Here is a 14347-nt window from a genome sequence, read left to right as displayed (position 1 = left end):
GTTCACACTCGATCTAATAATGTCATGATGACCTTCTTCTTTAACTGCAGGGGCCCTCTGCCCATCATGTTCTTCAAGCATGGAACCACAGTCAGTTCTCAGTGCTATGAAGACACTTTGCAGAAACTGAGAGGGAAGATCTGTCCAAGCTGCTGGAGATGGCGATCACATGTGCATGAGGTGTGCTTGCTTTAGTGAATGAATCTGTGTGTGTGTGTGTGTGTGTGTGTGTTTTCTTTTCTGAAGAAGACTTCAGCTGAAAGCTAAATGTGTAACAGTCTTTCTGTTGTGCCTATCTGCAACTCAACATGTCACCTTTATAGATTACATGCACTCGTGATTGGGATTATGGAAAACCATCCGCTGCAAAATGGAATGACAACAATGAAAGTTTGTGCTGGACCAGGAATCAAACCCAGATTTCCTACTTATCCCGAGCGTCACCTTACCATTTGGCTATTCGTGCATGACTCACGGCCAGACCCAAACTTCCCACGTCGTCAACCATGCGTCTACAATCCATGCTCATACACATCCATTATGTAAATTCTCGTACAGACAAAACATTCTACTTTAAGTTGCTTGCCCGGTGTCGGTGGATAAATATGATATTCTGTGCCTATGTTATTCTGAAGTACGATGCAGAGTTCCTTTGGATTTGCATGCATGTCCAAAGAAACTTTGTATAACTCATAATGACACAGGCACTGGAATACTGTATGTGTCACCTTCATGGTGAGTAGAAATTTAACATTTTCCTTGAAGATGAGTTACCCTAGAATTGCAAAATATGTCAACTTACTGATTTTTCCCTACCCAAGTTTTACAATTATTCTAAGTGCAAATGTGACTGAACTAAGTTGTTTTTAGGAGTTCCAAAGTGTGCTTTTTCTAGTTTGAATAGTCATCAACCTGGACAGGTAAGAATTTTGAAGTTTCTGCCCTATTTAATATTTCTTTATCATATGTAACACATATCATTGGTGTAGTGTCCCTGGATATGCAGAACTGAAATGCTGAGCCTTTTTAGAATTAAAAATAGTCAGTGATACTTTTAAGAACATTGTTTACCATTTCTTCTATATGCAAGCTTAGACCGATTACAATACTACAGTCATTTGCAAAAAGAATTAATTCCGCCTGTTGTATATCAGAGGGAAGATCATTTATATACGAGGTATGGCCACAAAGTAAGTTCTATTTGGTTATATAAAACAAACATGTACAGATAGAGAAAAAATAATAATTGTACAAAAATCTACAACTGTTAAACTACTTTTCTACATAGCTTCCGAAATTTTGTAGGCACTTGTCATGGTGTGGCACACAGCTTGTCATCGTCATTGAAGTGGTGACCACCAAGGACAGATTTTAGGTGTAAGAAGAGATGAAAGTCGCTAGGGGCGAGGTCCAGGCTGTGCGGAGGATGATCAAACGTGTCCCAGTGAAATTCCCGTAAGAGTTGTTACATTTGACATTAACAAACTCGTATTCATCAGATACAACAATGAAAATAATCAATTACTGATAATATAATGTAAATGGATAGATAAAAAAATCTACTCACCAAGTAGTGGTAGGCGAACACACACACACAAAAGGATTTACCTTTTACAAGTTTTCGGTGCAATGGCTCCTTCTTGTAGAAGAGTTGAAGGGGAAGGAAAAGGGATGAAAGAAAAGGACTGGATTGGTTTAGGGAAAGGGGTACACTTCAGGAAAGTCACGCAGAATCCTGGGTCAGGGGAGACTTACTGGAGGGGGTGAGAAGGAAAGACTTTCCTTCTCATTCCATCCGGTAAGTCTCTTCTGACCGCTCCAGGTTCTAGGTGACTTTCCTGAAGTGTATCTCTTTTCCTAAACCAATCCAGTCCTTTTCTATCACCCCTCTTCCTTATCCTTCAACTCTTCTACCAGAAGAAGGAACCACTGGCTCAGAAAGCATGTGTATGTTCCCCTGCCGCCCCTTGGTGAGTAGATTTTTTATCTATTCATTTACATTTACATGTCTTCATCAGATATGCTATTCTTACCATTGCCAGTCTACCTATTTCTCCTTGCTATTCTGGCTATCATCAGTTACTCTGCTGCCCAAATAGCAAAACTTGACTACTTTCAAAGCCTCTTTTTCCTAATCTAAGCCCTCAGCATAGCTTGATATACAGGGTGATTATAATTAAAGTTAAACTTTAAAAATGCTGTTGAAATAACACCACTGGTCAGAATGATGTCAAATTGATATGGAATATTACCTGACAAGGGGGGAAACATATGGCAGAAGAAAAGAAAGTGAGAATTGATCAATAGATGGCACTGTATGTGTCAGAATATGTAAATGAAAACACCTGTCATGCACACAACCCACTGAAGTTGGTATGAACACACCAGGCAGAGGGCTTTTTCTCCTTTCGCATCTGCGACGTTCACCATGACAGTCTCAATGCAGGATCATGATCTGCTTGTAAAGCTGTATTACAAGAATGATGACTGCGCACACGTCGCTCTGCAGAAGTTCCAGACTCTGAAGGATTTGAAAAAAGGTGTTGTTCCGATGACTGCAATAGGTCGCGAGAAAATAATTCAGAAATTTGAAAAGACGGGTTGTTTTGGTGTGCAACCTGGTAGAGGGAGGAAATGAATTGATTCGACATCAGTGGAAGCAGCGGCCACAGCAATGCAGGAGGAGACAAGTGGTGGTGTGCAAATGTGTAATGCACAGAGTATTGCCCAAACATTGGACATACTCATGAGCACGGTTTGTAAAATCATACGAAACATCCTTCTTTGCTATCTATTCATAATTATCCATGTGCAGAAGTTGCTTCCTGTTGACATGCCAGCAAGAGAGACCTTTGCGTCAGAATTTCTTGCTCGCATGGAAGTGGACAATGATTAGCCGTAGAAGATTTTGTGGACAGACGAAGCCCACTTCAATCTGACAGGATATGTCAACACACAGAACTGCCAAATATAGGCAATGGAAAATCCACACACAAATCAATGAGTACCACTTCATCCTGAAAATGTGGTGCGGATTTACAGCACAATTTATCATAGGGTCACATTTTTTCAAAGAGATGTGTGTTTCCGGTCCTGTTACCTGTACCGTCACTGGTAAGCGCTATGAGTGGCTTTTGTGCAACCATGTCATTCCAGCTCCCCAGCAGTGTGGATGGGATAATTTTTATGCAAGGTGGCACACTTCCACACATTGCAAATTCAGATAAGCAGCTGCTCAAGTGCCATTTCGGAAATGCTAGAATTATGAGCTGCCTTTTCCCTACAGCCTGGCTAAGCCACATTTCAGAAATGCTAGAATTATCAGCTGCCATTTTCCTACAGCCTGGCCATCCCAATCACCTGATCTTAATCCGTGTGACTTCTGGCTGTGGGGCTATCTGAAAGATGTTGTGTTCAGTGTTCTGACTGCAAACTTAGCTGCACTGAAGGTACGCATTACGCAACACATTCTGAACATGAAGCCAGAAACACTTCGATCACTTGTGGAACATGCTGTTCCTCGATTTCAACTTCTTGCAGAAAATAGTGGACAGCATATTGAACACGTGTTGCACCAGTCACACGGAAATTAATAATCCAATTTGATTTTGACTGATGCTTTTTACATGGTTTTTGGCCTCAGGAGAATTAAAAACCAATGTGAATGATGCTTTTTATGCGGTTTTTGGCCTCAGGACAATTAAAAACTGATGTCATTGATGCTTTTTACGTGGTTTTTGGACCCAGGGCATGTAAAAACAGATGTTTCCCATCCGATATGATATGACCTTGCCATGATGGATGGACTTATGTAACTAACAGTATCACACTGCGTAGTACAGTTTGTTTAACATCAAACATGCACCTTCGGCACTGTTGTATGATTCATTTGTCATTTGTAATCCACCACTATTAAATTATAATGCTACATTTTTGACCATTTATTTTTCTTGTGCCTCACATTATCACCATTCTCCAATAATATTCTGTTACAATTTGACCTCATTCTGACCAGTGGTGTTATTTCTACAGTGGTTTGAAAGTTTAACTTTAATTATGATCACCCTGTACTTCGACTACATTCCATTATCCTTGTTTTGGTTTTATTGGTGTTATCTTATACCCTGTTTTCAAAACATCTACATCTACTTGACTACTCTGCAATTCACACTTAAGTGTCTGGCAGGGGTTTTTCAAACCACCTTCAGACATTTTCTCTACTGTTCCACTCTGTGGGAAAAATGAACACTTCAGTCCTTCTGTACTGGCTTTGAGTTCTCTTATTTTATTACAATGATTATTTCTCCTGATGTAGGTTGGTGTCATTAAAATATTTTGCATTCAGAGGAAAAAGTTCGTGATTGATATTTCATGAAAAGATCTCGCTGCTTTGTTTTAAAGATTGCCACGAAAACTCACTTATCACATCCATGACACTCCCTTCCCTTTGCATTATTATACAAAATGAGCTGCCCCTCTTTGGACATTTACAGTGTCCTCCATCAATCCCATCTGGTAAGGATTCCATATCACACAGTGATACTCTAGCACAGGAAGGACAAGCATAGTGTACTTTAAGTAAAGGGTTGACTGAAAAGAAATGCCTCCACCTTCGTGACAGCATTGGTATGCGGCAGGTACTGGCTTGTTCCATAGCGTCTTCTCTACAGCTCCAGTTGGCGGGAAACCTTAGCATTGAATGGTTGTGTTGTTACAGCGTAAAGTATGGAACCCTGCGCAGATGGTCGGTCAATGCGATTTAAGCAATGTGCAGTCACTGAATTCTTGACAGCAGAAAGTGTCACCCCAAAGGTGATTCATCAGAGAATGAAAGCAGATTATAGTGATTGTGTTAATGTGAATACTGTGCGCCGTTGGGTGAGTAAGTTTAAACATGCTGAGGCGGGAACATCTGACCTGAGTGACAAACAAAGAATTGGACGTCCTGTGACAGCAGCCATGGAGTTTCACAAGCAAACTGTTGACTGACTGATTCAGGATGATCGTCGTATCACTCACAGAGAAATTGCAAGCACAATTGGCATTTCACAAGGATGTGGGTCACATTATTGCTTTGCTTGGCTATCAGAAGATCTGTGCACGATGGATACCCAGGATACTGACTCCTGAAAGCATACATACTTGAAATTTTCCAAGAACTCTCACATTACGAGGATGAAGGTGACGCCTTTCTCCATTCAATTGTGACAGGAGACGAAACGTGGGTACACCATCACTACTCGGAAATGAAACGTCGTTCTATGGAATACCAACACAAAGACTCGCCCAGAAAAAGAAATTCAAGACGCAGCCCTGAGCTGGAGAAATCATGGTCACAGTGTCCTGGGATGCAGGTGGTCTTATCCATGTTCAGAGCGTTACATCACAAAACTGTGAACTCTGAAATGATGGCTAACAAGGGTCCAAAAGGAAAAGGGAAATGTTTTCTTGCAGCATGACAGTGCCAAACCACACACTTCATGTGCCACCACAGCAGAACTTCAGAGACTGTATGGCATCCTCCATACAGTCCAGATTTAGCACTGTCTGACTTCTATCTGTTCCCGATAATGAAAGATTATCACCAAGGACATCATTATACTTCTGATGATGACGCTGAGAGAACTGTGAGACTGTGGTTGCAAAAACAGACTGTCGACTTCTTCTGTGACGGCTTCAGAAAACTTGTTCATCATCAGCAGAAATGTATCCCAATTGGCTAGTGATTATGTGGAAAAGTGAATATTGGTAATTAAAGATCACATTCTAAGGATTATTTCTGCATTTGATTTTTTTATAATATTCCCATCCAAACCCAATTAACGAAAGTGGAGGCATTTCTTTTCATTCAACCCTCATACTTTTCCAAAATTTTTCAATGGTTACCTTTACTGCTTGCTCAATGTAGAGATTGAATAACAATTGGAATAGGCCACATCCTGCCTCACTCCCTTCTGAACTACTTCTCTCTCATGTCCTTCGGCTCTTATAACTACAGTTTAGTTTTGGTACAAGTTGTAAATAACATTTCACTCTCTGTGTTTTATCCTTGTAGCGTTCAAAATTTCGATGTGTGTAGTCCAGTCAACATTGTCAAAAGCTTTTTGTAAATCTATGAATGTGTGTTTGCCTTTCTTCAGTTTATCTTGTAAGATAAGTCACATGGTCAGAATTATCTGGCATGTTCGTACATTTCTCCAGAACCAAGCTGATCTTCTCCAAGGTTGGCTTCTAGCAGTTTCTTCATTGTTCTGTAAATAATTCATATTACTATTTTGCAACCATGACTTGTTAAACTGATAGTTCAGTAATATTCACACCTGTTAGCACTTGCTTTCTTTGGAACTGGAACTACTGCATAGAGTTTTGTCACGGTTGGCTTTCCCAAGGCTATCAGTAGTTCTGAGGGAATGCTGCTTACTCGAGGGACCTTGAATCAATTTAGTTCTTCAGTGTTCATCACACAGTATCACATCTCCCATATCAACTTCATTCCCTTTCATAATATTGCCTTTAAGTATGTTTCCCCTGTATAGCCTCCCCATGTATTCCTTCCACCTTTCCCATCTCTGATACTGATTTTCCATTGAAGTTCTTGATATTCATACTACTGTTTCTGTTATCTCCAAAGGCCTCTTTAATGTTTCTCTAGGCAATATCTACCTTTCCACTAATTACACATGCTCCTATAGCCTAGCACTTATCCTGCAGATATTCCTGCTTAGCTATTCTGCTCTTTCTGTCGACAATACTTTTTACATCTCTGCATTCCTTTTCACCAGCTTCATTTGCTGCATTTACACAATTCCTCCTTTCACCAGTTGAATTCAATACCACCAACGATATCCAAAGATTTCTACTAGACTTTGTCTTTTTATCCACATATTTCATTCTCTGCTACCTTCATTATTTTATGTCTCAAAGCTATGCATTCGTCTCCTATTGTATTACTTTCCCTTGTTTCGGTCAATCGTTGGTCAATAACCCTTTCGAAATTCTCAGCAGCCTCTAGTTCCTTCAATTTATCCAGACCACAACCTCCTACCTTTTTACAATTTCTTCATATTTGATCTACAGTTCATAACCAACAAATCATGGTCAGAGTGTCCGCAGCTTGTGGTCTTGTGGTAGCGTTCTCGCTTCCCGTGCACGGGGTCCCGGGTTCGATTCCCGGCGGGGTCAGGGATTTTCTCTGCCTCGAGATGACTGGGTGTTGTGTTTCTTTCATCATCATTTCATCCTCATTCACTCGCAACTCGCTGTAGCGGCGTTAAAGAACTTGTGGAGCGGTGGCCTAATCGCCCCGCGAGGGGTCTCCCGGCCACCAATGCCATATGCTCATTATTATTATCATCATTACGGTCAGAGTCGCACCTGTCCCTGGAAATGCCTCACAGTTTAAAATCTAGCTTTAGAATCTTTGTATCCTATTAAATAATTAATTTTAAACCTTCCAGTGTCTCCAGGTCTGCTCCATGTATACAAACTTCTTTCACAACTCTTAAACCAAGTGTTACCGATGATTAAATAATGCTCTGTGGAAAATTCTACCAGTTGGCTACCTCTTTTGTTCCTTTACCTCAGTCCATACTCACCTACTACTTTTCCTTCTCTTCCTTTACTATTATTACATTCCAGTCTCCCACCACACTTTAATTTTCCTCTTTTTTTAAGTATCTGAATATTTTCTTTTATCTCACTATGAATTCTTTCATTCTCTACATCTTCTGTGGAGCTAGACAGAATATAAACTTGCACTACTGATTGCTGCGTACAGATGCAAGCTGAGTTGGTGACTCTTCACTGACAGCTCCAGGTTGTGTTGGATTCCATCATACAGCTTGAAGCTGCTGCCAATGGGCATCACTGCAGGGGGATCGGATGTGGTGATCCAAGGGTTACTGAGTACATCGCACATGTCCCCCTTTCGGTCCACTGCTACTGTCGCCCCGGTTACTGCCTGCACTAAGACTGACCCCTAACCCGTGGTTGAGTGGGAGGTCACTCCAGGATCTGGCAGGCAGCGAACTACTTTCCTTGGGGCTCATCACAAGGGCACCCCGGTTTTCTGACAAACAGGTTTCAGGTGCTATCTGTGGCTGATAATTTCCCTGAGCCGGATGCAGATGCTCCCCCTGTTACAGAGGAAGCCTCTCAGCCCACAAGGTCTGGGAATTCATAGAAGGTGGGTTTGCTAGAAGTTGGGAACTCCAGCATTAGGCCCTCTAATGGGGCCCCTTAGGGATATGGCTGCAGAGGAGGGGAAGGAGTCCTGTGTACACTCCGTGTGCATACCGGATGGAGTCATTCCAGATGTGGAAACAGTGCTTCCAGATGCCATGAAGAGCACAGGGTGCAGACATCTGCAAGTGATGACTCACGTCAGTATCAATGATGCATGTAGCATCAGATCAGAAGAGATTCTCTGCACTGGTAAGGACTGGTAGTCCTGTTTGCGAGATGAAGGCAGAGCTCACCATCTGCAGCACTGTTGACACGACTGACTGTGGTCCTTTGGTTTTGGTACAGAGCCAAAGGGAGGGTCTGAATCAGAGGCTCAGGAATTTCTGCGACAGTGAAGGCTGCACATTCCTTGACTTGCGCCATCAGGTGGTGGTTTCCGGGTTCCACTTAATAGATTACGAGTCCACTACACACATGAAGCAGCTACATGGGTAGTGGGGGCTGAGTGGAAGGGACGGGTGGTTTTTTAGGTTGGAGGGTCTCAGGAAATTACAGAAAGGATGCCAGTCTAAAAGGGTGCAGGGCAAACACATGAAGGTAGAGAGAGCAAAAATTGATACTGTAGTTGTAAATTGTAGTAGCTGTGTTGGGAAAGAACTATAGCTCCAAGCATTAATAGAGAGCACTGAAGCTCAAATCATTTTAGGCACAGAAACCTGGCTAAAGCTGGAAATAAGTTCAGCTGAAATTTTTTCAAAGGATCTAATCATGTTCAGAAAGGACATATTAAATAGTCAATGGTGGAGTGTTTATTGCTGCCAGAAGTAGTTTACCTTGTAGTGAAATTGAAGTGGATAGTTCCTGTGCATTAATATGGGTAGAGGTTATACTTGAGAACTTGAATAAATTAATAACTGGTTCATCTTACCGACCCCCTGTCTCAAATAATGCAGTTGCTGAACAGTTCCAAGAAAAATTGAGTCTCATTTCAAATAGTTTCCCCACTCATACAATTTTAGTAGGTGGTGACTTCAATCTGCCATCACATGTTTAAAGCTAGCGATAGGCATAAAATATTGTCCAAAATTGTACTGAATGCTTTAAAATTATTTCGAACAATTAGTTGAGGAGCCCACTTGAAGTGTAAATGGTTGCAAAGACATACTTGACCTATTAGCAACAAATAATCCTGAACAAATAGAGAGCATCAAGATGGATACAGTGATTAGTGACCACAAGATAGCTGTAGCGAGACTGAATATAACAACATCCAAAAATCCACAAAAAACAAATGCAAAGAAAATCTAAGAGAGAGAGAGAGAGAGAGAGAGAGAGAGAGAGAGAGAGAGAAGATAAAAATTTGCTAGACGCCTATCTAAGAGGGAATCTCCACTCCTTCCAATCCAATCTTACTATGTAAGCACAGACCAGATGTGGTTTGAATTCAAAGAAACTATATCAACAGCAATTGAGAAATACATAAATTGATAAGTGATAGTACTGATCCCCCTGGTACACTAAATGCGTCAGAACACCCTTGCAAAAGCACCAAAAAGATCATACCAAATTTTTAAAAAACACAACATCCACAAGATTCATGAAATTTTACAGAAACTCAAAATTTAGCACGAACTTTAATGTGAGATGCTTTTAATAGTTTACACAATGAAACTCTGTGTCAAAATCTTGCAACAAACCCAAAGAGATTCTGGTCATATGTAAAGTACAACAGTGGCAAGACACAATCAACATCTTCACAGTGCGATAACAATGGTTATATCACTGATGACAGTGCCACTAAAGCAGTTATTAACACAGTTTTCCAAAGCTTGTTCACCAAAGAGGATGAAGTAAATATTCCAGAATTCAAATCTAGAACAAGTGCCAACATGAATAATTCAGAAATAAGATATCCTTGATGTGGTGAAGCAGCTTGAATCACTTAATAAAGGCAATGCTTCCAGTCCAGACTGCATACCAGTCATGTTCCTTTCAGAGTATGCTGATACAATAGCTCCATATCTAACAATCAGATACAACTGCTCGTTCATTGAAAGATCTGTACCTAACGAATGGAAAGTTGCACAAGTCATACCCAAGAAAGGAATTAGGAATAATCTGATGAATTACAGACTCATAACACTAAAGTTGATTCACAGTAGGGTTTTGGAACATATTCTGTGTTCGAACGTAATTAATTATCTCAAAGAAAATGATTTATTGACTAAGAATCGATTCAGGAAAAACTGTTCTTATGAAACATAACTAGCTCTCTATTCTCATGACATAGTGAGTACTATTAACAAGGGTTGTCAGGTTGATTCCATATTCTTAGATTTCCAGAATACTTTCAACACCTTTCCTCACACGTGTCTCCTAATCGAATTGTGTGCCTATTTAGCATCGTCTCAGTTGTGTGTCTGCATTTGTGAGTTCCTGTAAAGTAGGTTCATAGTAACTAATACAAAGTCATTGAGTAAAACAGAAGTAATATCTAGCGTTCCCCAAGGAAGTATTACAGGCCCTCTGCTGTTCCCGATCTACATAAATGGCGTAGGAGACAATCTGAGCACCCCTCTTAGATTGTTTGCAGATGATGCTGTCATTTACCATCTCATAAAGTCATCAGATGATAAAAATCAACTGCAAAATGATTTAGACAAGATATCTGTGTGGTGCAAAAAGTGGCAATTGACTCTAAATAATGAAAAGTGTGAAGTTATCCACATGAGTACTAAAAAAAAATCCACTAAATTTCAGTTACACGATAAATCACACAACTCTAAAGGCTGTAACTTCAACTAAATACTTAGGAATTACAATTATGAATAACTTCAATTGGAACTATCACATAGATAATATTGTGGATAAAGCATACCAAATACTGTGATTTATTGGTAGAACACTTAGAAAATGCAACAGATCGACTAAAGAGACAGTGTACACCACGCTTGTCCGCCCTCTTCTGCAGTATTGCTGTGTGGCGTGGGATACGCATCAGATGGGACTTATGGAGGACATTGAAAAAGTTCAAAGAAGGGCAGCTTCTTTTGTATCATCACGAAATAGGGGAGAGTGTGCAACGGACATGATGCATGAATTAGGATGGGAGTCATTAAAACAAAAGTGATTTTTACTGTGGAAGAATCTTCTCATGAAATTTCAATCACCAACTTTCTCCTCTTGATGTGAAAATATTCTGTTGGCTCCAACCTACAAAGCGAGAAATGATCATCATGATAAAATAAGAGAAATCAGAGCTCACACAAAGATTTAAGTGCTTGTTTCTCCTGCACGCTGTTAAGAGTGTGGGATCACAGAGAAATAGCTCGAAGGTGGCTCGATGAACCCTCTGCTACACACTTAATTGTGAATTGCAGAGTAATGATGTAGATGTAGAAAATGTAACAGGCATTGGCTTTATGTCTATCTTGGCTATGATAATGGGTTCACTATGTTGTTCATAGTGTCTTACCCACATTCCTGTTTTCTTATTCATTATTAGATGTGGTCCAGCATTAGTCTTTATAGTGTTTTCCTGGCAGATTAAAGATGTGTGTTGGATTAGTGCAATCAACTTAAGATCTGTAGCTTTTACAAGACATGGTTTAACAAACAATGCCATCCAAACCCACTTCCTAAGATAGATAGACATCTACACACACCTCATACAACAGATAAGAAAAGGAGCTATTCGACTACTGAATTTATGAAATAAGAATGAAGTGTAAAATCAAACAATGGAAACTGCAGGTAGGAATATCAACAAAGAAGGAAAAGATAGATTGCTACCTACCATAAAGAAAACCTTTTATAGACACAATTAAAATACACTTACACAAAGCTTTTGGCAGCGCCTAACTTACCAAATACGAGGGGGGGGGGGGGGGATGGATATGGTGTGCCCTTGTTGAAGAAAAAATTCTATCGCAAGAGAGTTTCAAGGTTTTTTTATGTCAAGACATGAACTGTGCTCAAATGACTCAGCTTAAAGCCTACTAAAAGCAAGATCTATATTTCAAGTCCCATTTTAAACCTTAATTTTTATTACTTTATGTAGGTTGCATAACAAATATGTTTTAACTTCTTCATTGTTTCAAAAATGTCAAGTAGGAAAACAAAATATGTCATGGAAACGAAGATTAGGGTTCAGCGTCAGATCAACACTAATAGAGATGGAACTCAAGCCTGAATTGAGAAAGGGTAGAGAACAAAAGAAGCCATGTCCCAGTCAAAGGAACCATCCCATAACTTGTCTTAATTGATATAGTGAAAGAAAACCTGTATGGGGTCTAAATTTCATGTTATTGTGGTCTTCAGTCCAAAACCTGCTTTGATGCAGCTATCCATGTTAATCTATCCTGTGCAAGCCTCTTCATCTCCAAATAACTACTGCAACCTACATCCTTCTGAATCTGCTTACTGTATTTGTCTAAGGTCTCCCCCAACAATTATTAGCCCCCACCCCCATCCATTATCAAATTGATGATTCCTAATCCAGTCTCTTAATAATGGTGTGCCAGAAATTTCTTTCCTCCCCAGTCTGATTCAGTGCCTCTTCATTAGCTACTCAATCTACTCATCTAATCTTCAGCACTTTTCTATAGCATCATCTTTCAAAAGTTTTTATTCTCTTCTTGTCTGAACTGCTTATCAAAAAACGTATTACTTCCTTACATTCCAACAATTATCTTCAGAAAAGATTTAACACTTAAATTTATATCATTCACAAATTCCCTCTTCTTTTAGAAATTTTTTTCTTGCTATTGCCAGCATTCTATATCCAGTCTACTTCAGCCACCGTCAGTTATTTTGCTGCCTAAATAGCTCTTTTCCTAATCTAATTCCATTATCATAAACTGATTTAATTCAATTACATTCCATTACCCATGTTTCACTTTTGTTTATTTTTATTTTATAATCCCTTTTCAAAACATCATCAATTCCGCTCAACTGCTCTTCTTTAATTCCCTTTCTTAATGTCTCCTTGACTTGCTTTACTGCCAGCTCAATACACAGACTGAATAATTTTCGGGGTAAGCTACAGCCCAATCTCAAGTGCTTCTTGGCTACTACTTCACTTTCATTTCCTTCAAATCTTGTAACTGCAGTCTGGTTTCTATACCAGTTGCAAATAACCTTTTATTTCGTGTATTTTATCCCTGCTACCTTCAAAATTTGGAAACATGTAGCCCAGTCAACACTGTCAAAAGCTGTCCCTAAATCTATGAATGCTATAAAAGTAGGTTTGCCTTTCTTTAACTTACCTTCCAAGGTAAGTCGTAGGGTTAGTATTGCCTCACACATTCTTACAGTTCTCTGGAAGCCAAACTGACCATCACCAGGGTCAACTTCTGCTATTTTTTTCCATTTTTATGTATATAAACTGTGTCGTCATCTTGCAACCACGATTTATTAAACTGATGGTTTGGTAGTACTTATACCTGTCAGCACCTGCCTTCTTTGAAATTGGATTTATTACACTCTTTTTGAAGTCTGAGGGCATTTCACATCTCATATATCCTGCACACCTTATAGAAAAGTTTTGTAAAAGCTGGCTCTCCCAAGGATCTCAATAATTCTGAGAGAATGTTGTCTACTCCAGGTGCCTTGTTTACACTTAGGTATATCAGCAAGACATTCTTCTTGTGGTATTGTATCTCCCATCTCATCTTCACTTTCTCCCTGCTCTCTTTCTATAACGCTGCCCTCAGGTTTGTTTTCCTGACACAGAAGATACACTGTATCACATCACGAAAAGGTATGGCCGAACTTTCAGGGGACATTTCTCTTGCTTCACTGCTTGTGTTGACCTGCAACTAACCTCTTTGCTCTACTGGCATCAAGCACATAATATCAACTGTTTAATGTTCATGATGGACTTTATTTATGGTACAGTGCAATGGTAGTGTACTCATATGCAGAGCTGGTAGATACCCATTTGCTGTACAGGTTAGTAGAAGATAACGGCTGTGGATCTCAACATTTGTACCAGGAGGGATTTCCAGAACAACAGTTCCCTGACAGGAGGACACTTGAAGCAACTGATCGCCATCTTACAGGGCATGAGATGTTTGAGCCATTTGTTCGTGATGGGGGGAGGCCTAGAATAACGAGGACACCTCACTTCGAAGAGGAACTTCGTTGTCTAGTTGATGACATC

The 14347-nt window shown here is 39.9% G+C and overlaps 1 protein-coding gene across 1 annotated transcript in view; it reads right to left on the bottom strand.

Annotated features, from left to right (window-relative positions):
• LOC126163088 (uncharacterized) overlaps positions 1–14347 on the bottom strand; it is a 102608-nt gene that overhangs the window by 78420 nt on the left and 9841 nt on the right. The gene's annotated exons all lie outside the window — the stretch shown is intronic.

The sequence above is a fragment of the Schistocerca cancellata genome, chromosome 2, assembly GCF_023864275.1.
Source record: "Schistocerca cancellata isolate TAMUIC-IGC-003103 chromosome 2, iqSchCanc2.1, whole genome shotgun sequence".
NCBI lineage: Eukaryota > Metazoa > Arthropoda > Insecta > Orthoptera > Acrididae > Schistocerca > Schistocerca cancellata.
Note: the sequence above shows the minus strand (reverse complement) of the source record. Positions and strands in the feature narration are given on the sequence as shown.